Here is a 23,724-nt window from a genome sequence, read left to right as displayed (position 1 = left end):
TAGGTTCATTTTCTAGCTTAGTCTTGCATTCTTCCATATGGGGAGAGTTCTCTCTTCATCTTTTCACAGACATATCAGCTAACTTCTTTCATATATTTCTTTACTTTCTTCTTGTTCATGTCTTTTCACCTTCTTAATCTTTCGCTTCATCTCTTTTCTATCTTGTCATCACATTATATAAATTTTTGACCTCTTAAATAATTTTGACGTCCTAAATTCATTTTTGAGATCGAAATCCAAATTCGAGTTCATCTTGATGGTCAAAATTGTCTTTTAAAATTCTACTTTCTTCTATGCAGTTAGTTGACCTTTTGAGGTCTAATCTTTGAATCAAACTGGGGCATTTTATCAGTTTCTTATAGTCATTCTTGGGTTCTAATCATTTATCTATCATCTTGGACATTGCTATATTCTAATTTTCTCATGTCTAGCCAATTTTTGCATCCCCTTACCTCATTTCAATTTCGATCCCGAGGGGGCAGAAATACTCTATTGCTGATTGTTATAGTCTATCACTTCTTAGGAGCATTTGTTTGATCTTCTCACTTGCTCTCACTCTATCTACTTTTCTAGGTGTTAACATTCTTATTGAATTCTAACATTGTTCTCTTCCTAGTGTTCAGTACTACCACTATCAGGCTGTGCATTTAGGACTTGCTATCTATTTTTGCATTTCATTCTTTGGAATCAGATATCTATATCTATCACTGCCTACTTGGCTTTCTATTTTCTTTGACATAATGTGTTCCCAGATCAATCACGCATTAGTCAAAGAGGGGAAAATGTACCTAAAAATGGTCATCTAGACTATTAGCCCCCTTCTCAGCATTTTGGCTAAATTAATTTAATCACTTACCTAAGCCAAATTGCTAATAATCAATTTATTTGATTATAACCTATAGTTTGACTATGCTATCCTAAGTTCATTATTTGATTAAAAGAACATGTCCCCTTTTAATTAAATAAAAGACCCCATTCTTCTAACCCACTTAAAGTGCACACATAAAGTCCTTTTTCTATTTTACAATTAAAAGAAAAGGCTTGTGAGACTTTTGTCTTATATGACAAGTTAAATTATATTCTATTGGTTGACTTGTGTGTGCACATGGATCACTCCTCTTTTTGAATTCCACCGTTGATCATCCACCATCTTCATCTTGATCTCTACCGTCCATAAATCTTTAAAAGGGAGAGAGCTTTCCCCCTCAATCCAATATCCTCATTTTGAATATTGTTATGCTGCAGGTTTTTAACAGGTTTCTTTGGAGCTTTGTGGAGAACTTCACTTTCTTGTCTACATTCTCTCATCCATGGCATTCTAGCTTAGCTTAGCTTTTATTTTTACATGTAGCTTAATCTCACATAGCTTAATAATGGTATTGTAACTCTCTCATCCATACTTAGAATAGCTGCACTTTTTATATTAATTCTAGTTTAATCTTTAGTTGCATTGCATTCTTGAGGAACTCCTTGGGACATTTGCATTCTTGCATCTTGTCTTTGGAACCTCCCATTGCATGGTTTACTAGCAAGAAGAGTATCTCTAAAGCTCATCTAAGAGCCTTTGAATTTGAAATACACTCTCTTGCACTCCGTGGATAGGGAGCTCTAAGTCGGCATCCAAGCATTCTAAACTCATGGAATCATTTGGATAGAAGGGTTTAGAGAGTGACACAAATCAAGTGTACACTATTATGTTTCTTCTAGATAGAATAGCTGGGCTGTATTACCTATATTAGAAGAGAAAAGAAAAAACTTAGCACAAATGTAGTTTACTGGAGTGTGAACTCAATTCACAAGTCTTCCTTTCTTTTCTTAGCTCAATTTCACACAAGTCATGAGATGATACACTAGTTAGTCAAGTAAAGAAGCATTTATGAACAATACAATACACCTATGGCATCTGAGAATCACACATAAAAGTGAACAATGTGGACTATATTGCCTTCAAATGGGGATTAGTTAAGGGAAACTAAACCATGTTTGAATGGGGAATCAATAAAGGGAAACTGATTTTGTCTTCACAAGAGTTTAAAATTATGCATGGCTTACACTAGCAGCAGGGTAAAGTGCATGAACTATTTAACTTTCATAGTTATTGTATAAGATCAAATATTTATCTAGGAGACCGCAACCTATAAATGATCATATCTTGGAAAATGTTTAAAGGTTTTTAACATTCATATATTTTAGAATATGAAATGAAGTATAACACACAAAATGGCCATATAAAATATTAATGTACATGGATATGTGATAATTTCTCTCTGATATTCAGTAACCTGTAGTCAAGCGTCCCCCATGAATGCAAAGATCATTTCCAATGGGGTTCCAGTATTATAGTTTTAAACTACCTTTGTTGCATAGTCTTACTTTTAAATTTATAGCGAAAGAAACTTAGAGAACTAAGAATAGTTGGAATTGGTATTTTAGGCATAAATGAAGAAAATTGTCAGTCAATGACATTTTAGTGCATATATAAAAAATACATATGGCATGATTCCAATGATGTCGCATGATTTTTTTGATAGGTTTTCTTATTTTGATAGCTTTTAAATTAAATATCTAAGTCATTAGATGTGCGGTGTTTTACATGATTATTTTTTCTGCTTTATAAAGTTTAATCTTCCATTGTTAAAATAAATAGGAAAACGTGGATGCAACTTTGGAAGTGGAAAAAACATTCAATGAGAAGATCTCAAAATATTGTCAAGTCACATTGGAGTCTTGTGCATATGCTGGCATAGGCAAGATAAAATATTGTATGCAGTACACCCATATTTCCACATTTAGGTTTAAGTTTTAATTATCTTGTAAACTATTTTTCTCCCATCAGGTACAAAGTCTTTTAGGACTACGCAGAACACCTCGAGAAGGGTGAAATTCATCAAGCACCAGCTGTAATTGGAATTGCATTAGTTGCAATGGCTAAAGAACTAGGACTTGAAATGACCATTCATTCTTTGGAGCATCTCCTGCAGTATGGAGAGTAGAATATTAGAAGAGCAGTCCCATTGGCTCTAGGCCTATTGTAAATATCAAATCCAAAAGTAATGTTCATTGTTTTATCCTTCCATTTGCTTAAATACTCAATTCTTGGTCCCTTAATTTGCTTGATTATTTATGTGATAGAAGTTTATTGTTGAAATATGACATGTAAACATCTATATTAGGTCAATGTGATGGATACTTTGAGTAGGCTTAGTCATGATACCAATTCAAAAGTTGCTATGGTGAGTGGTATTTGTTATAATATTTCTTTGTAATCTTTCCAATTTCCACCAAAAAGGTTTTCCTTATGAATTTTCTTAAAATCTGACAATCTAAAAAACAATGTGTATTTATAGGCTGCAAGACTAGCTCTAGGATTAATTGGTGCTAGAAAAAATAATGCTTCAATAGTTGGCATGCTACAAAATCTATCGAACTATTATTACAAAGATCCCAGCCTTCTATTCTGTGTATGCTATATTGCCAATTATTAATGTTGATGCTGCATTTTATTTTCTAAGTTTAACAATGTGGACAAGAGGCTTTCAAGAGTACAAGCTACACAATATGGCATGTCTTAAAAGAATTCAAGAGGGCATGTGAATCCTAAACTGGAGGACTTCTTAGGATAGTACTCCACCAATAGGGATTCAGTGTCTCTGAGCATGGAGGGCATGTATTATGACCAACATAATAACAATACCACTCTTGGTTTTGATAGGGATTCATGCAACTCGAGGATCAATGTTATCTAGCTTCCACTTTCTAGGCCCATGGAAGTCCCAACTGCTTGGAACAACACCACCACCACCTATGAAACTTAGCCTAATATGTTGTTTCAGGCTGTATTGGAGCATGATGAGGATGACTCATCCAAGGAGAGTATGTTTATAGATTGTAGTCTTCAGTTCAATCCTCACCAAAGGGGAGAAATCATGGATAATGGCATGGGTATATCTACCATGAAACCATGGTTTAGATAACAATATACCACTGACATGAAGGAGGATGAAAATAATAACAACAATAGTGGAAGTAGTTTTCAATCACAGGCATCCTTGACTTTAACCATGAGTTGTGGATCATAGTCCAGTGCTGTTACTGTGATTCTACAATCAACTAGTACTAATTATGTTACAGTTGAAACTAGGAAAAGAGGGGCAGGTGGAAGGTCTAGGCAACCAATTCCCAGAAAATCCATTGATACATTTGGCCAAAGGACTTCTTAGTATCATGGAGTGACAAGGTTTATCTACATTATTTGTACATTGAGTTTAAAATTTTGTTAGTTTAATATTCAATGTGATATTGCTATCAGAATTTAAAATTCATTATTCATTATTAGTTAAAATTGTTAGTTAAATGCTATTGAATTTCTGAGTACAACTATGTGTAAATTTTTTTCCATCAATGTTTAAATCCCTGTAAGTGATTCATCTCTTATTTTGAGCTCTCTTCCATCCAAACAATGGATCATGAATCATGATTCAAAATGTTGATGGAAAAAAGCTATTTTGGAAATCTTATAGGTTTGATCCATTTTCCATTTTTTGTGTTATGCTTGTTTTGTGGGCTTTTCTTCATCCATTTTTATGTTATTTTTTTCTTGTGCATTCTAAAAATATAATTGACTTCCACATTCCATTTAGGTTGAATTAATTTGAATGAATACCAAATTCTTTCCTCTTTCAACTTTATTTAACGACCTACATTGTGGTCTATACACAAGCAGTGTGTTGTTAATATTTCTATTTATGGTTTGGGATTAAGTGGTTTGAATTTTTTTATGTTCAATTGAACTCTGGCAAGGTTGTAGTAGTTGGACCAGGGGCTTATAGTAAGGAAGGCAACACCATTCCTATTAGCTTGAAGGAAGGTGATCATGTTCTTCTACCTAAATATGGTGGTAGTGAAATCAAACGAGGAGACAAAGAGTAAGTTTGCATCATTTAATCTTTACTTTCTTATGGTTTTGAAGCATGATTTGTGTAATGAATGCATTGGTCTTCTATAAAAATTATACTATATAAGCAAAGCTCCAAGAAATGACATTGAATTTGCAGATTATCTCATGTATAGATTTCTCTAATGTTGATTGTCATCTTTTGTTGTCAATATTGGAATTAGGTATCACTTGTATCGGGAGGATGACATTCTTGGAATTTTGCAGGATTGAATTTGGCTACAGATAAGGTCTACAATTTTGAATTTAGTAGTTAGGATGAATTGTTTCATCAAGGAAAGCTAATTAAGATTTGGAGTTTGAGAACAGTGCAGATGATTGATTTTTTTGTTTTCATAGTATTTGTTTAAGCAACCTAAACAACCCATGGCATCTCATTTCTCTTTATTTTCTCTCAGTTCATATGACTTCAACTTTGTTTCATTGTTGTAATTTTACACCCAAGTCGAGAATGCTAGGCAATCTGAGGGCACAGAATGGGACCTAGAGTAGCTATTTTTGAATTTTAGTGAGTTCCAGAATTGATTGTCTGAACAAGTCACCAGGGATTGAGCTTGTGAGACCATTGTAGAGGTTGTAGGGGTTGTCAGAGTGTGATTTAAGCTTATAGTAAACCCCAGAAGGATAAAGTATAAATTACCATTGGAATTGGGATCTAAGTCATAGATCACCTTTTGCTGGAGTTCTCACCCATATATAAGTTTTTTCTCAGTACATTTGTGTAAGATCTTGTGGTGATGTTTGCTTTCTCTAGTTCTTTTGATTCTAGATTTTATTTAAACTCAGAATAATTCCAGTCATGTCTATCATTAATGCAAATCTATAAGCAATGAACTTTTCAATGGACCATCCATTGTAGTTTGTCAATCATGCATCACATTAAGTGGCTAGCACTTATCATGGTAGCTTCACTAACTGTTAAAGTGTTAAAACAAAGTGCACAATCATATCATATTTATCATGTTAAACCAAAAGCAGGAAAGAATTATTGTACTGAATAGTGAGCATGAACAATAGCAATGCATATCCATCCAAGCTTAACAGACTATGGGTGACCATCTTCTTGAACCTCGCTATTTGGATGACTATTAGTTGAATTTGGAAATCAATGAATTTTGGTGTTCCTGGGCAGCTCATTTTAGGGATCTTGACACCTTTCTCATAGCCACTGGTAGTCTACCGCACCTCAACTTCTTCAAAAGCATGTAGAAATTCTCTTGTATTTCTTGTACTAGAGTCCTAGATCATGTTTTTTTTAAAGAGAAAGCTAATGCGTTGTGGCTATCCAGCTATAGGCATACCTTGATAAAATCATCCACATATTTCTTTTATCTTGGTCTTCACCATGTTTCTTAATGCAGCCTTCAGTAATTAAGCTTCTATAGGACTGGAATTGCAAGAATCTGTCCTACTTGTATTGCTTATGTTCACATGACTATCCTGCACCATGTTGCAAGAATATTTTCTATTGCCATAGTGTGTAGCCTCCACAAAAATGCCACATTCCTTTGTTTCATTAATTCTACTTGATGAGATTAATATAAAGGTTGCTAAAGTTTCTCTGAAGGAAAAGATAGAGGGTGCCTTGAGCATTTTCCAGCGCTCAAAAAATGCTATTTTGGAGGCTACTGATGCTATTAGGCATGCTACAGGACGATATCAAATTGAAGATCATATGAAAAGAACAAAAGCTTTAGCAGCATCAAGCAATCAAATGATTTGGACTGGATATGCAAATTGTAGAATCTTAACATATGGTTGTTCAAATTTTGTATCTCCTAAATGATTTCCTTTTAGCGTATAACTTGTTGTGCATAGTTGCCAAGTTTGCTTATTGTATTGGGCATATTAATGAAGAAGCATATTAGTTACTATCGGTGTTTACAATAGTTTGATTAGTTATTGTTGATATTTTTTAGGCATTCTATAAAATAGTTCACATGCCTTGCATATGATATGACATTTTGCATGCATCCTGCACTCTCTCATCTAGCTGATGATGGATTACAGAGAGTGATCTGAAAGGATGACGCTAAAAAACACACAATCAAATCCAAAATGAACTTGCATTACAAATGGATTGTGGAAATCTGATATTGTTTATTTTGCATGCATGTCTACTAGGACAATCACAACTTAAACATATATAACATGGTTATATATGTTTAAGTTTTATAGTTATATATGTTTAAGTTGTGATTGTCCTAGTAGACATGCATGCAAAATCAACAATATCAGATTTCCACAATCCATTTGTAATGCAAGTTCATTTTGGATTTGATTGTGTGTTTTTTAGCATCATCCTTTCAGATCATTCTCTGTAATCCATCATCAGCTAGATGAGAGAGTGCAGGATGCATGCAAAATGTCATATCATATGCAAGGCATGTGAACTATTTTACAGAATGCCTAAAAAAAAATTTACACCCAGGCGTTGGTAGAAATTTATACCTTCATTGGTCAAAATTTATACCTTCATTGGTCAAAATTTTTTACCTTCATTAGTCGAAATTTCCACCTTCAATGGTCAAAATTTTTGACCTTCATTGGTCAAAATTTCTACCTTTCTTGGTTAACATTTTCTACTATCATTGGTCAAAATTTCTATCTTTCTTGTTCAACATTTTCTACCTTCAATGGTCAAAATTTCTACCTTTCTTGCTCAACATTTTCTACCTTCAATGGTTGAAATTTCTACCTTTATTGGTCAAAATTTATACCTTCATTGGTCAAAATTTTGACCAATTCTAGGCAGAACTTGAACCATGGCTATGGAAGTTTTTTGACCAAAGTATTGGTCAAAATTTTGACCAACCAATAGGTTGGTCAAAATTTTGATCAAAAAATTTCCAACCAATGAGTTGGTCGAAGTTTGGTTGAAAAATGGGTCAAAATTTTGACCAATAATGGTCGAAAAATGTTCTCAGATGTAGTAGTGTTAGTTCCCCTAGAAGTAGAGATAGAAGAAAAAGAAATTAAAGATTGGATCTATAGGGAAGAGGAAGATGAGGAGGTCACAGTCACTACTCCCATTTCTCCTAAATGCTATGGCAAAGGATATAAGTTTCTTGCAAACATGGGCTATCAGGGTCGTGAGTCCTTAACTAGTAACAAAAAAGCTCTAGTTGAACCTTTAAGTCATACTCAAGGTCATGACACTCGAGATATTGTTGGCCTAGGTTTTGGGCTAGAAGATGAAATACCAATATTTGATCAAAGAGCACCCATGTCTAGTGAATCTAAGGATGATGATCCTCCCTTTGTTGCTACCACTTTGTAAGATGAGGACTTTATGCCCATAATTTCTTTCCCTTGAGAGAAGAAACACTAACAATAATGATGTTGAAGTTTCCACTTCTCAATAGTTGGAACAAGATGAATCTGACCATGAAGACATGAATAGAGGATGAATTAGATAAAATATTGCTCATCTAATTTCTAGAGATCAGAGTATAGACTCTCACGAGTATGAATGGGATAGCCTATCAGATGCATCTTGTGAGCTAGGAGTGGATGTAATTCATGCCTATGTAACCCAACCAAATGTAGTCAAAGAGTCTAGTATAGGGTCAAATAAGTTTGGCTCACAACATGCTTTAGTGGATCATGTTGGTCCCTCTAAGTCTATTCTTGATTTGCACTCATTTTCAATGTTCACTATAGGCTTGACTTCGCATGCCACCAGAGATGACTCTTTTCATATTAACAACCTTGAAGCTTCCACATCACTCTCATTGATTCACCGTAATCTCAATGATTGGTCACTTCAAAATCAGAGACCTAAAATACTGCCTTTTCAAAATGACTATGAGATTGCTTGTTACCTAAATGCCATTGATTCTATCACTTCTTCTACCATTGAACCCATAGTTGACATTACAAAATCAAATATCAAGTACCTCAGTCATAAAATTAATAGAAAAAATAAGCAGTCAGATGACAAAAACCACATTGTGGCAATATCTAAAATTTAAAAAGTAAAAAAAATGATGTATTTAATGGTGAAAACCCCCTTGAGGCACCTGTGGATGAGATACTTGGTAGTCTACCAAGCTATTTTTAGGATTGATCTTTGATTCTCATCAAATGTACACATTATATCAACTTGGGGTCAAAAGAATCTCCTAAAATTATATGTGTGGCTCAATCACTATCAATTGAGGAAAAGGAGAGATTTGATTAAAAAATTAAAGCCAAGAAGATCAATTTCATATGGACATACTCAGATATGCTAGGGCTTGACATAGATCTTATTATGCATCACTTTTTAATCTCTCCAGGTGTAAAACTTGTTAAACAAATACTAATAATGATGCATCCACATAAAGCCCCATTATTCAAAGTAGAGTTGGAAAAACTCCTGAGGGAAAACTTTATCAAAGCTATTGACTATGTGGAATGGATTTCCAACATTTTACCTATGTCTAAACATGATAAATCCATCTAGGTTTGTACTAATTTTAGAGATCTAAACAAAGCATGGCCCAAGGATGACTTTCCACTACCAAACATAGACATGAGAGTGGACATGATAGCAGGTTACAAAATGTACTCCCTCATGGATGGTTTTTCTAGGTATAACCAAATTAAGATTGCTCTAGCTAATCAAGAGAAGACAACTTTTACATGTTCCTAGGGAACTTTTTGTTGGAATGTCATGCATTTTGGGCTCAAAAATGTTGGTGCTACTTATGAAAGAGCAATGACCACAATCTTTCATGATATGATGCATAAAAATATGGAAGATTATGTTGATGACACATTGGCTAAATTTAGAAAATGAGATACACATCTTAAATCCAAAAAATGAGACACACATCTTGAAGACCTTAGTCTGATATTGGACCATATGGAACAATTTCAACTTAGGCTAAACCTAAAAAAGTACACCTTTGGTGTCACATTTGGAAAATTACTAGGCTACATTATCTCAACAAAAGACATTGAGGTTGATCTTGAAAAATTCTAAGCTATCATGGAAGTGCCTCCAAGAAATATCAGTCAACTCTGAAGTCTGCAAGGATGTCTGCAATCCATAAGAAGATTTATTTCTCAATTGGTTGATAAAGTTCAATGTTTTAACAAAAATTTGCATAAATAATCTACCCATATTTGGAACGATGAATGTCAACAAAGTCTTAATCAAATCAAAGGGTACTTGGCTAAACCTCTAGTTTTGATGCCACCCATTTGAGGAAAACCTTTGATCTTGTATATCTCAACTACAACTTCTTCTCTAGGAGCATTATTAGCCCAAAGTGATGAGACTAGTAAAGAATGGGATATATATTACATCAATCAAACTTTGGTAGCTTATGAAATGAACTACTCCAGTATTGAGAAAGCCTACCTTGTAGTAGTCTTTGCTTCTCATAAACTCTGAAATCACATGTTGGCACATATAGTTCACCTAATTTCCAAAAGTTATCCTCTAAAATATTTTTTGAGAAAAGCTACACTTACTGGTCATCTAGCTAAATGGATGATGATTCTTTTTTAATTTGATATTTAGTATGTCTAACATAAAGCCATCAAGGGGTAGGCCATAGCAGACTATTTGGCTGATTTTACACTAGAGGATATAACACTTTTGCAAATTCAGTTTCTAGATGCCTCAATTATGTACATCACCGAGAGATCTTGGAAAATGTTCTTTGATGGTTCTCATACACAGAATGGGCTGGAGTAGGTTTTTTGTTTATTTCCCCTCATGGCTATATGATCCCAAAATCCTAAAAGCTCTTATTCCTTTGCACAAACAAAATTGTAGAATATGAGGCATTAACAAAATGGCTCTTGAATGGAGAATTTCTAAATTGTACATCTATGGAAATTCTTAACTTGTTATAAACCAAGTGAACAATGAATGCCAAAAAAAGGATGAGAATTTGATACCTTACAAGAAGTTGATAGATGCTCTAAGGAACTATTTCACTTTTGTGACATTCTAGCAAATTCCTAGAGTAGAAAACAAGGTTGTCAATGCTATGACCACTCTAGCATCTATCCTCCAACTACAAGAACATGAATCATGATTTGAGTTACTGGTGGAAGAACTATGTCATCCTACCTATGACTCCTTAGATAACTAGGTGATATGCACTATTGTAGGTCATGATTCATCCCGCTATGTGGTTATCTTCTCTTACATATGTGATCAGGTTATTCTTGAAACCCTCACATGTAACCAAAAATGCTAACTCCTCTATAATGCTTCACATTACACTTTGGTCTGTGGTGACTTGTTTAGGAAGAGTCTAGATGAAATGTTTCTTAAGTGTTTAGAGCTAGAAGAGTCTAAAAATGCACTCGCTAAAGTCCATGATGACATTTTTGGGGCACATTCTAATGGAATTGCACTTGCTCAAAAACTGCTTAGGGAAAGTTATTACTAGCTAACAATGCAAGTTGATGCCATTCATTATGTTAAGTCTTTTCAAAAATTTCAACTTCATGGCAACTTAATTCATGCTCCTAGACACAAGCTAATTCCCTCTATGACATATTGGTCATTTCAATAATGGGCCTTTGACTTGGTAGGAAAAATTAATCCAAGTTCTTCTAGTGGCCACAAGTTCATCATTACAAAAACTAAGTATTTCACCAAATGGGTTGAAGCTATACCACTATCTGCTACTATAGGCAAACATGTTGCCCTATTTATACTGAACCACATCATTTTTCGTTATGGTATCCATTTCTACAATTCAAGAACAAGGACCTCAAACAATTTTGTAATAAATTTTAAATCAAACAACATTGGTCCTCTATCTACTACCCTCAAGGGAATGGCCAAGCTAAGGCCTCCAACCAAACATTGCTAAAAATCTTACACCACATGGTTCACAAGTTTGGGAAAGATTGGAACCTATAGATAAATCCAACACTTTGGATCTACAAAGCTACCATTCATACTCCTATAGGGGCTACACTCTTTTCTCCAGTCTATGGCTCTAAGGTTGTCCTTCTATTAGAAGTTGAGATCCCCACCTTGAGAGTCTCCTTACATAGGTTAATAACTAATGAAGGCCATCAAGCTATGTGAGTGCAGGAACTAGAGACTCTTGATGAACATCTCAAGGCTACTTTTGATCATAGGAGAGCTTATAAAAAGCACATGTCTACTAAGTATAACAAGAAAGTTCACCCTCATGAGTTTCAAGTAGGTAAACTTGTACTTAGAGAGAATCCAAAAAATTAGTAGCATAGAGAGTAAAAGGGAAAGTTTGAACCTAATTGGTTAGGCTTGTACATTATCACAACAATATTTTGGTTTGGTGCTTATCAACTACCTACTCCTAAAGGGGAAGAACTTGCAGACCCTATCAATGTCCTACATTTGAAGAAGTTCTATAATTAGAGGCTCATAGCTCAGCTATCTTGTACATATTTATGATGTTGAAAAAATCCTAAAAATCAAAAAATAACCTTAAAAAATGATCATCCTAGGGAGAATCTAGCAATAGGCACTTTGATGTATCACCAAACAAATAAAAAAAATTCCAAAAAAAAAAGTTGAAAAATATCCTGATAAAATCTTCCAAGTGGTGAAAACCTGGAAACAAGCACTACTTGAGACCCTTGCACCTGTGTCTATCAGTCTCAATCACCCACTTTGCCACATCTTTTCCTAACTTGAGATTGTTTCTTGTCCTCATCTTGGGGGCACAACTGCTTAGCCTATTTGAGGTTTCCTTGTGCATTAGGGTTTCTTTGAAAACTCACAAAATAATGTTTCTCAACACTACACCCCCAATTTGACATCAAGTGTTTCTCAACACTTTTTAGATAGTTTACCTATAGTCTCTGATGTCATGATATTTCTCACTATCAGAATCAAGTCTTGAAGAAATGGCCAGGTGACTTATACACATGCACTTAAACATTTAAACAACTGAGCTATGATTAAATTTATCTACTTTGTGTATTGCCTATCATGATTTCTTTTCTATATGTTCCCTCCCTAATAGTCTTTCAAGGATTTCATGGACTAGAAGACCAGGGGCATGGGGCATGTTTTCTTGCTTTCTTCTTGTGGGTATACTTTGTTTGTCTATGGTGTTTTGAGCATTCATGCTTGTCCTACTTGACATTTTGACTCACAAACATATCATCCTTGACTATTTTCACAAGACCACACTTGGGGGTTTTCCTAGTGCTTATGCCTTGATATAGGTGTAATCTTGCTATACTAAACTTAGGAAATCTAATCACATAGTCATATTGACTTACATGTCTTTGATGCTTATATTGGATTTCCACATACTTACCTAATATAAACCATATTTATATCTTCATAGTTATACTAGTGATGGTTATATGAGTTCAGGATGTCCCTAATAAATGATCAATGATAAAATTAGAGACTAAATGTTATGCACTTCTTACTAGTGAACTACTTTGCATATTAGCTTGCATTGTAGGTTCATTCTCTAGCATAGTTTTACATTCTTGCATATGGGGAGAGCTCTCTATTCATCTTTTCTTGGACATGTTGGCTAATTGCTTTCATATTTTTCTTTGCTTTCTTCTAGGATCGTGTCTTTTTCATCTTCCTAATCTTTCGCTTCACCTCTATTGCTATCTTGTCATCAAAATGAGTTAATCTAAAGATCACATTTGATCTATCTAAGTGTTAAATGTTTCAAAAACATAATTCTATATCATACACATGAGAGTTAAACATCATACATAAGAGAGATACATGAGCATATCCACATAAGTATCAAAGCAACACATACATGAGCAAGAAACAAAAATTTAAACATCACAGGAAAACTTAAAATGTTGAAACATCCATTAAAATGAGACAAGTACACAAATCTATCAATCAAATCTAGTATCTCATATATATCAATGTGCCACAAATACATATACACATGTGGGATCCAAAATCTAGATATTCATTTCAAAACTATATGGAGTACAATCAAAACTATCAAAATTGACCTATGACTGACTCACACCCTCTATAGTTTGTGGTGGCCCTAGTGGTGGAGCTTGTCTTTTGTCTAATGCCTACACTATACCCTTTGATCTCCCAGCTCTCTTTGAGTACATAGGTGCCCATTGCTCTGTAGGGACTGCAACAATATATACCCCATGATAGTATGTTGCCATAGTTGTATGTCGCTCCATCTCTCATCGAGCCTTTGCTAAATCATCTCTCAAGGACTGCTCCTATCTATCCACCTCTACCCATGCATCCACTAGTTGTTGATCTTCCATTGTTGTTGGGACTCAAAATTGAAGCCCTAATTTTGAGTACCATTCAAAAAATCATGCCCTATAAGTGCTTTTTGATGCATATGTACCTGGTTGTTTGTTTGAGGCCTAAGAGGTGTTCAATGCTTCTAACGCCTTGAATTCAATATATCCACTCATCCCATGATGATAAATTGTCATTCTGAGCCATACCGTGAAGTTCTATTTTGAGTGGTGTCCAAATCTGCATTTTGCCTAAGTGTCGAACAGCGATAGGAGGTTGTGTTTGCATTTGAATATCTTGCACCCAATAACATTTCATGACTCACTAATTTGGGAGTGTTTAGTGTCCATACCAAAGAGCCTATTTTATATATTTTGAGTCATTTCAATATGTTTCGACTAGATTTTGAATCCCTCAAAGTTGGTTTTTTATTGTTGTCATGCTGATGCAAATTGTTCAGAATTCTTGGAGCCCTGTTTAACTAGTTATAACTTTGACCTAGTTGACTAAAATGATAAAATTCCTTTTGCATTTCATTTTAGAGGTCAGAGATGTACCATGTTTCAATTTTGAGCTTATGATGAATCCATTTGATCAGTTTTTGAATGCAATTCCTTAAGTAATTTGCAAAGTTTTACTGGTGTCATAAAGTATAAATTGGTTGATACCCCTGTTCATGATATCATATCTCTATATTAGTGATAGGTGAGGTAAAATTTATTGTATCATTGTGTTCTCCTCTAAAAACTCTTTAAGTGTGCCAATTTTCAAATCTTGATGAATCTATCTGCACACTTTCCCAAGTCCATTCCTTTTGCAAATACCATTTTTTTGCCAGTGTTTCTAGTTTGCAAAGTCTAAATAGCCCACTTTGACCGCTTGCCAAATTTTCCTTGTTACTCATCACAAACCCTAATTATAGATTTATATTTTCCTCATGATAGTAAACCAATGCCCTGGTTCCCATTCCCCCAAGTATAGAGCAAAGAATTAGTAGGATTGATTTCAAAGCCTAGTCAGGTATTTTTGTCATTTTTTTAAAGCCAGTCAAAGGACCACTTGGAAAGACATTGACAGTTGAAAAAAGTTGTAAATTGAGTTAAAAAATGATGGTCTAGTGATTAATTTAAAAATTGATCAGTATTGGGTGTTCACCAGAGCATTTTAAGAAGTTAATTGTTTGAAATGCAAAAGAAATTAGCCAGACTCACTTTGGGGCCCGACTATTTTTGCCAAACTAATAAGATGCTTTGAAGAATGAAGTATTGAAAGGGATTCCTAAAAGTATCCAATGCAATTTTTTAAATTCAATTTTTTCAAATAGCATAAGTTTTCAAAATTATTCAGAATGCCCACCAAGTTTTCACAATGCCTTTAAAAGTCAATGACGCAAGTGTATCAATTGATAAGCCTATCATATAGAATGGAGTTGACTGAGTAGGAATTGTTGACTATCATCTCCTAAGTAAAGATAAGATGGAGTTTTACTTTTAGGAGATTCCATTATGAGGGTATGAAAGGGAAAACATTTTTTGAAGGAAATAAAAGATTATATGCAAGTTAATGACTTGGAAAGGAGTCAAAATATTGCATAACAAATAAGATGGGAAGTCAGCGAGCACATCATAGCAAAAATTTGCATCAATTTGGATCAAGCAAAGACATACTTAGGCAAAAAAATCCTCCTTTTTTGCTACCATTCACAACCAACACTCTCATTCTTGTGGTGGGCCACCTCATAGAATCTATTTTAAGGGAGGTAGGAATGAGGAGTTATTTGAAATTCCACAACAACTTGTTTTTCTTTTCTTACCCAATGAGGCTAGTATCATGATCTTTTGTTTCAAGTGCTAATATTATAAAAGGGGCTTCAACAAAAAGGGAAGCAGAGAGAGTTGAGGGTGACATTGAAGGAATCACACAAGGCATATAAGGTGAAGAGTAAGGTTGTAGACCTTCTCCATGAAAACACTATAGGCCACTATCACACTACATTTTGTCGCACCAACATACTGACACCGTAATTCATGATAAGAGGTCATGGTCATAGTAGGCAAGGCTCTCATAGCCATCTATCCTTTCCCTAATGTGATTTTTGCTACACCCATCCTCATGTAGGAGTCTAAAGTGAATCAAGGGTGTATCTTTATTCATGTTAAGGAAATACTATTATTATATTATTGGGGCAACCTCTAGGCCTCGAGACTAGCATTGAACTGCCATACTCCTATTTTCCCTAGCAGTCGATAACTAATAATCGAATAGGTTGCCTAGCAAAGCCTTCCATTACCAACTATGCTTAGGAAGAGCCCAATTCAATTTAGAAGACCGCATCTATATCAATCACAAAGTCTCCTCCTCCTCCCTTGCTATTATATTATTGGTTCCCAACTTTTGCATCGATAATGAATGGGAAGGTTGAGTAAGATCCGTTGAAGGAGCTTGTATCCAGTCATGAGGAGAAGGTAAAGAGGCATTAGATGCTTGAATCCTAGTAGATCATTAAAAAGACCAATTGATGAATAATGAAGAGTTGCAGAGAGAAATGTTTATTCTTAGACTTAGGAGCATTGGTTTTGGTGAAAAAAATAAAACATTTTGTCCCACATCTTCTGTGGGGAGGATATAAAAGGTGTTTAAGAGTATGAGCATTCACTTAAGAAGATGTCTTTGAGACACATGGTTTTGCAAGTCTTGGCTACATGGTGGGCCTATGACTAGCTAGATCTGACTAGGAGGAAAATTTGAACAATTTACTAGTTGACTAAATGCTAACATCATGTTGACTGGACTTTGACCAAACCAACTAGTAGCCAACACATGGTGACAGAATGATGAATTGAGAAATGACATGGCAGTCTAAAAATCAAAGGAATAAGATGGCAACATGTAGCAGATTAGATGGTCATCGCCATGTTGTCATAGAAAAGATGCTCAACTAATAACCATGCAACATGGAAACCAGCTGATGTGGTAGTGATGTGGCAGTGATGTGGCGAGATGATGTGGACCTATGACTAGATGTTGAGGTGGTAGAAGATGACATGTGTCACGTGGTCACTATGTCACAATGATGTGGCACGATGCTTACTCATCATGTGACATCGTGACCAGTGACGTGGTAGACATGTGGTGACTAGGTGGATTTCTTAGGTGATTGTTCAAAAATCTAGCCAATTAGGGCATGACACGTGGCAGGGTTATGTAATCACCTAAAAATGGTCATCTAGACTATTAGCCCCCTTTTCAACATTTTGGCTAAATTAATTTAATCATTTACCTAGACCAAATTGCTAATAATCAATTTATTTGATTATAACCTATAGTTTGATTATGCTATCCTAAGTTCATTATTTGATTAAAAGAACATGTCCCCTTTTAATTAAATAAAACATCCCATTCTTCTAACCCACTTAAAGTGCACACATAAAGTCCTTTTTCTATTTTACAATTAAAAGAAAAGGCTTGTGAGACTTTTGTCTTATGTGACAAGTCAACTTATATTCTATTGGTTGACTTGTGTGTGCACATGGATCACTCCTATTTTCGAATTCTACCGTTGATCATCCACCATCTTCATCTTGACCTCTACCGTCCGTACAACTTTAAAAGGGAGAGATATTTCCCCCTTAAAGGATCCATCCTCATTTTGAATATTGTTATGCTGCAGGTTTTCTAACAGGTTTCTTTGGAGCTTTGTGGAGAACTTCTATTTCTTGTCTCCATTCTCTCATCCATGGCATCATGGAATTCTAGCTTAGCTTAACTTTTATTTTTACATGTAGCTTAATCTCACATAGCTTAATAGTTGGATTGTAACACTCTCATACATGCTTAGCATAGCTGCATTTTGCATTATCATCTTAGCTTAGTTTCCATACTTGCATTGCACTCTTGAGGGACTCCTTGAGACATTTGCATTCTTGCATCTTATCTTTGGAACCTCCCATTGCATGGTTTACTAGCAAGAAGAGTATCTCTAAGGCTCATTTGAGAGCCCTTGAAATTGAAATACACTCTCTTGTACTCCATGGATAGGGAGCTCTAAGCCGACATCCAAGCATTTTGAACTCATGGAATCGTTTGGATAGAAGGGTTTAGAGTGGGACACTTTCGAGTGTGCAGGTTAGTCAACCACGTTTGACCCAAATGGAATTTGAGAGGGAAAAATCAAAAGTCATAAAGTTAAATTTTTAATATTTCTTCTCAAGAGCATGTGTAGGAATAGATTTAAATAAAATTTGAATTTATCCTATAGTTGAAACTTAGAAAAATATTTAATACTTGCAACCAGGTGCAATTTCAAAGTGTTAGTAGGAGCATATTTTTCAAACTGAGATTCTGGGAGTTTTTGATAAGCCCATATAGGAGTATTATATATCGTCAGAACTAGAAAAAGACAAACTTTTTGTTTCTAGAGTTTTTTTTTTACAATGGAAGCCACTAGTTCTAGTTAGGCAAGGATTTGTCTTAGGTACCAAGTTTTTAGTTTCATTCAGCTGGGGCAATCCAAATTAATTTCCAGTGAAATTGTAAGCTGAGTGAATGTAAAAAGGTAGTTATGGCTGAGTTTTGTCACCTCCATGGTAGTTTTTGATTAGGTAAAATAGGTTTTACAGGGATCCTGAAACCCAAAGTTTTATAGTGAAAAGAGCTAAATAAAACAGTCTTAAAAAAAAATTGCCTCAAAAGGCCAGAGAAAAAATAAGGCCTGAAGCCAATGACCAAAGGCCAGAGGAAGGGACAGGTGAGCAAGCTAGTGGTCATCTGTGTCCATGGCCAGCAATATTTCTGCAGCATCATTGTCCTTCTGACTGGCCTCGCCCTCCTAAATCCTGGTAGGAGTGTTCATCTGGTTCCCCTAATTCGCCTGGTCACTGGCCTCTTTCTAAAGAACATCTTAGTTGAATCTTTGCTTTGTGTTCTACTTCGCATCCCTTTCAAGGCCAGTGGTAGTCAGATAGTCCCCCAGATTGACAATGTTCTCATTCAAGGTGTGAAGGGTGTCCACTATCTATTTGGTGATTATCTGGTGGACAGAATCTAGCCTTTGGACCTTTTGCTCAAGCTTGGTGATCCTGTCATCGTGATGGTCTCTGGAGACCCAACCTCTGTCTTTCCCCTGGCTGCCCACCTGGTCATTTCTTCCTCTGGCATCTTGGTCCTTGTCAGTTCCCTGGTTGTTGGGTTGGTTTCTTTTTTCCTTCAAAGCCTCAATTTCCTGAAAAAGCCACTTGATGGACCAAAAGTTGTCAATCATACTATTCTTTCCATTGTTCAGGAAGTTGAAGCCAGTTTCATGCACATTGTCGGAGAGAACCAAAAGAGCAGGGTCAATGAGCTCGTCGTACTAGGTGCTTTTGTCAAGGTCCTCCACCACTTGGATTTTGGCAGGTTCTCTAACAATACACAAACTGACTTTTACCCCATAGAAGTTCCTCCAGGCCCTCCTCTTATTCTTTTTGATAACATGCCCCCCTTTTTCAACCATGATTTCAATCATCTCCTCTGGGGGCAAAATAGGAACCTCCTGAGGCAAATTGGGCTGGGTGGGGCTGGGGGGCACATCAACAAGGTCGTTGTGATGTTCCTGGGGCAGGACCTAGTTTACTTTTCTTTTCTTAGGGTTATCCTTGGGGTCCATAGGGGTCACCGCCTCCTTATCATTTTCTGTCCCCTTATCTTCTTCCATCTCATTATCCTTCCCCGTCTTTGAATCCTCCTCCTTAGACTCCATATCAGACTCCACTTCATCATCACTAGCCTCTTTCACCTCCTTGAGATGAGGAGAGGGGGGGATAGAGGGAAGACATCTGGGGCTCTTCCTGCTAGGGATGTGGGGATCATGGGTAGTAGGGGTAACTTTGCATGGGATGTCAATTTTCTTTGATTTCACTTCAAGCTCATCCCTAGAATTAGAACTGGCAGTGTCCTCTGAAGCATTGCTCGAAACCTCAATGGTTTTACCAATAGCGAGGGTTTTCAAGAACTCATAAACCATAAGCAGAAGACCCTCATGGAGGGCAAGGTTTTTAATAGGGCATTTATTGAACCCCTCTATATTCTTGGCCATGGAGGTGAAAATATAAAATGGAAGAGAAATTTTCACTTTGTGTCTAAAATGATATAACAGAACAAAATGATGAGTCCTAATTCTATCAAACTTGGGGTCAAGAGTGACATATTCAATGATAATCCTGAGAACATACCTCCAGAACTTTTTGATTGACTCAATGTCGTAGAAGGTGTCAATCTTGACCAATTTTCTTTTCTCCTTATCATCCTTGACAAAGTTGTTGACAGCGTTGGCGGACATCTTCTTGTCCCTGTAAAAATTCAAGCCATCCTGAGAAAGGCCAATTACCTCCACAATAAGACCCTCAGTAATTTGGTGGGAAACTCCATCAATTTTTACCCTGCCATGGTAGTTAAATTAAAGAATTATTAGCATTTCATGATGTTTTTAGATATTTTAGTAATAGAATGGTTTTCAACATTGAAGAAGAGATATTTTGAGTTTGTTACAAAATAATGATGAAAACCAAATCAGATCTCATGGGTAGAAAGATGAGAGAGGTTTTACAACAGCAAAGAATGAGGATTCAAGTGGACACATGTCACCTTCAAATCAAATATGGGATTCCATTCTTCTTCTATATCTTTCTCTTTCTCATCCATTATAGAGGTTGGTAATTTTCAGTGTGAGACCACATTGTTGGATCCACAACTATGATTCTACCATATTCTTCAATAATTTCTCTTGTAATGAACAACAAGAAATAAGCATATAGATAGTTTTGATCTATTAGAAGTTTTACATTTCATTTTCATGCATCCTATTGTATTTGTTTCAAAGAAATGAATGAAAAATGTAGCAGCAAGTTAATCTTCATTTTTATATCTTCTCTCCCATTCATGTTGTTTGTGATCTTTTGTGTTTTGTAAACAAAGAGTATGAAACTCAATTGCAATTTGTTGGTTGTATATGTTGATTTATTTTTCTTATGACTCAAGGAGTTATGTAAATGATTGATTCATCATCATAGGATTGTAGAACTCATGGAGGGATAGGTCAAGTATGAGATTCAGAAAGATGCAGATGTCTGATTCACAAGGTGGATAGATAGATTAGGAAGTCTTGATGTATGGGATATGTCAATGACTTTTAGGGATGTGTATTAGGGTTTTGTATGATTGCCCAATAGATAAGGCATTGATCAACTACATGATCATTATGTTATGTTGTTAATGTCATGTTTTTCTGAAATCAACATCATTAATCAAATGTTTTTCCCTATAAATGTTGAAGAACTAAAATGTTATGCCCTCACTTAGCTTAGCAATTTCTTTGGTCATGTTATTACCTATTCTATGTTGAAGATCTCTACATAAGTATTAGAAGATTAAGGGTTTTGATTTGCTTTGTCAAGATTCAAGTGTATGTTTTAGCACTAGTACCATATAAGTGAATTTGAGGTACACCTACCTAAGTTTTGCAAAGCCTGAAGTAGAAGAAGGGTCTAGCCTTATAGTTGGTCTGATTTTTGAAAGGGTATGTTGAAGATGGGAAGTAGCTACCCCTAGATGTATCTTGTTCTCATTGGGCTAATTTGAAATTTTATTGTTTCAAAACACCAAAAAAATGACAACTTTGTTGGGAAGTCTATGAAGAAATTCATTGTTAAAAAGTATTGGAATCTCTAGTATAAATAGCATTTTTAGAATATGTATGATAGAAAAACCTCGAGAATTTAAAAAGATTCAATACAGTAGGAAGAATTTTCTACAACAACAAGGTCATGAAGTGTTTTCCATCTCTTTTCTGAAGATTCATGTCACCCAGTAAGGTTTTATCCATTTGCTATAGTATCTTTTAGGTTGTGTGTAAATTGTGTCATTAAGAGTGTTCATCTTCAATCAATTCAGTCAAATTTTTCTTTCAAAGTGTTGTTGTAAAATCAAAGTCAAGAATGAACATAAGTTTGTGTTCCCTTTTCCAAGTTTGTAAATCTACAAGAGTGGTTTGATGATTTGCATTTATCTAGTATCTGAAGGTCTGGTTCAGATTTGTCAAGTGACAAATAATCTTTTATTTCTCACATGAGTGAGTGGCGACTCTAAATCTTTGTACCAGTTTGTTCCTAGTTGATTTCATTGCAATATTTTGAAGGACTTTCAATTGTATGGGCAGATCTAAAGCTTTTGATAGTTTTTTGAAAAGGTAATTTAAGTTCTTGGTATGTTTTAGAGTGTTGTTGCATCTACTAGTTATAAGAAATAAAAGTGTAAAAAGTAAATCATAGTAGTGATTTCTTTATCCTCTTGCAAGGAGGTGGCATCTGTACAAAGTTTTATCAATGGTGTGAAGGATTTTCAGTATGCACCTGTGTCAAATTATCAAATCAAAGTCTCACATCAACACTTGGGGTATTTTGATTTTCATGTTTTTCTTAAGGAGATGGAAAGTGATAATTATATAATTCAAGATATATCTTCTAATGATAATAATGAGTGTGTTGAAAGTCAAGGTAGCAATGAATGTAATGAATCCATATATAAAGATGATTTATCTTTCAAATGTGAAGAGGTGGATTCAAATCCAAATGAATCAGGTAATTACAATAATCATGATGAAGATGGACATGAAAGTGAAAATAAACTTTGTTATAGTGAATATGAAGTTGAGGAATTATATAACAAGAATAGAGGTAGTTCTTGCCATGATGAGAATGAATGTTGTAATAATGTTGATTTTTTAGATTTTTATACTAATTATTTTGTTGTTGTAAGTTCTTCATGTCATATGCATGATAATCACAACTAGGAGAAGATTTGTGAAGCAGTCTTCTTGAGCCCTAATGAAATTTTAGCTTTGTTGGCTCATGATTTTGAAAATCATGTAACTATTTCTAAGGATGCTCATATTTTGTCTCATATTTCTTTTTCATTTAGTCAAGTTACGTCACCAAAGCTTGATGTGGAAAGAGATATAGAATCCAAACAATCTTTGTCAGATTTTGGAGGTGTATATGATAGTACCTCAAACGTCTTTACACATGATGACTTATTGGATGCAAGGGATGTTAGTGAAGGGAAGTTTGATGTTGTTTCAAATTCTTCTCATGTTGGTTTTTCTACAATATGTTTTGATGTTTCATGTGATGAAGAAGAAAACTATAAAATTTTTCAATATGAATATGGATTTTCTTATGTACAGATAAGTCTTGCAAAGATAAGTTCAAGGTTCATTCTAACATTTTGTTAGATGAAGAAAATATTGTGATTAGCATATATAGTTTAGATCAAAACTTTTAGGATGAATTCTCATACTTGGTGACTAATTAGTTGTTTGAGTGTGAAGAGGTTTCAACAAAAGAAAAATATGATTTGATGAGGAACATGACTACAAGTGGGCAGCTATTAGATTTCACATACTCTTCATATCCAATTACGCAAGGTGAGTTGCAAAGTTTTGACATATGCAACTTTTTGAACAAAGTAGAAGATGAATCATTCAAATTTCTAGTTAATAGCATGCAATAGTCATATGTAGATGATGTTT

General features: G+C 35.0%; 1 pseudogene; it reads right to left on the bottom strand.

Moving 5' to 3' along the window:
• Window positions 1-19,899, bottom strand: part of LOC149556889 (uncharacterized) — a 66,298-nt pseudogene extending 46,399 nt beyond the window's left edge.
• Window positions 19,900-23,724: the final 3,825 nt, after the last annotated feature.

The sequence above is a fragment of the Cupressus sempervirens genome, chromosome 5 (genome assembly GCF_028749045.1).
Source record: "Cupressus sempervirens isolate cs-2001-9-10 chromosome 5, ASM2874904v1, whole genome shotgun sequence".
In the NCBI taxonomy this organism is placed as follows: domain Eukaryota; kingdom Viridiplantae; phylum Streptophyta; class Pinopsida; order Cupressales; family Cupressaceae; genus Cupressus; species Cupressus sempervirens.
The sequence above is the reverse complement of the archived record's forward strand: the minus strand, read 5'-3'. Positions and strand labels throughout refer to the sequence as shown.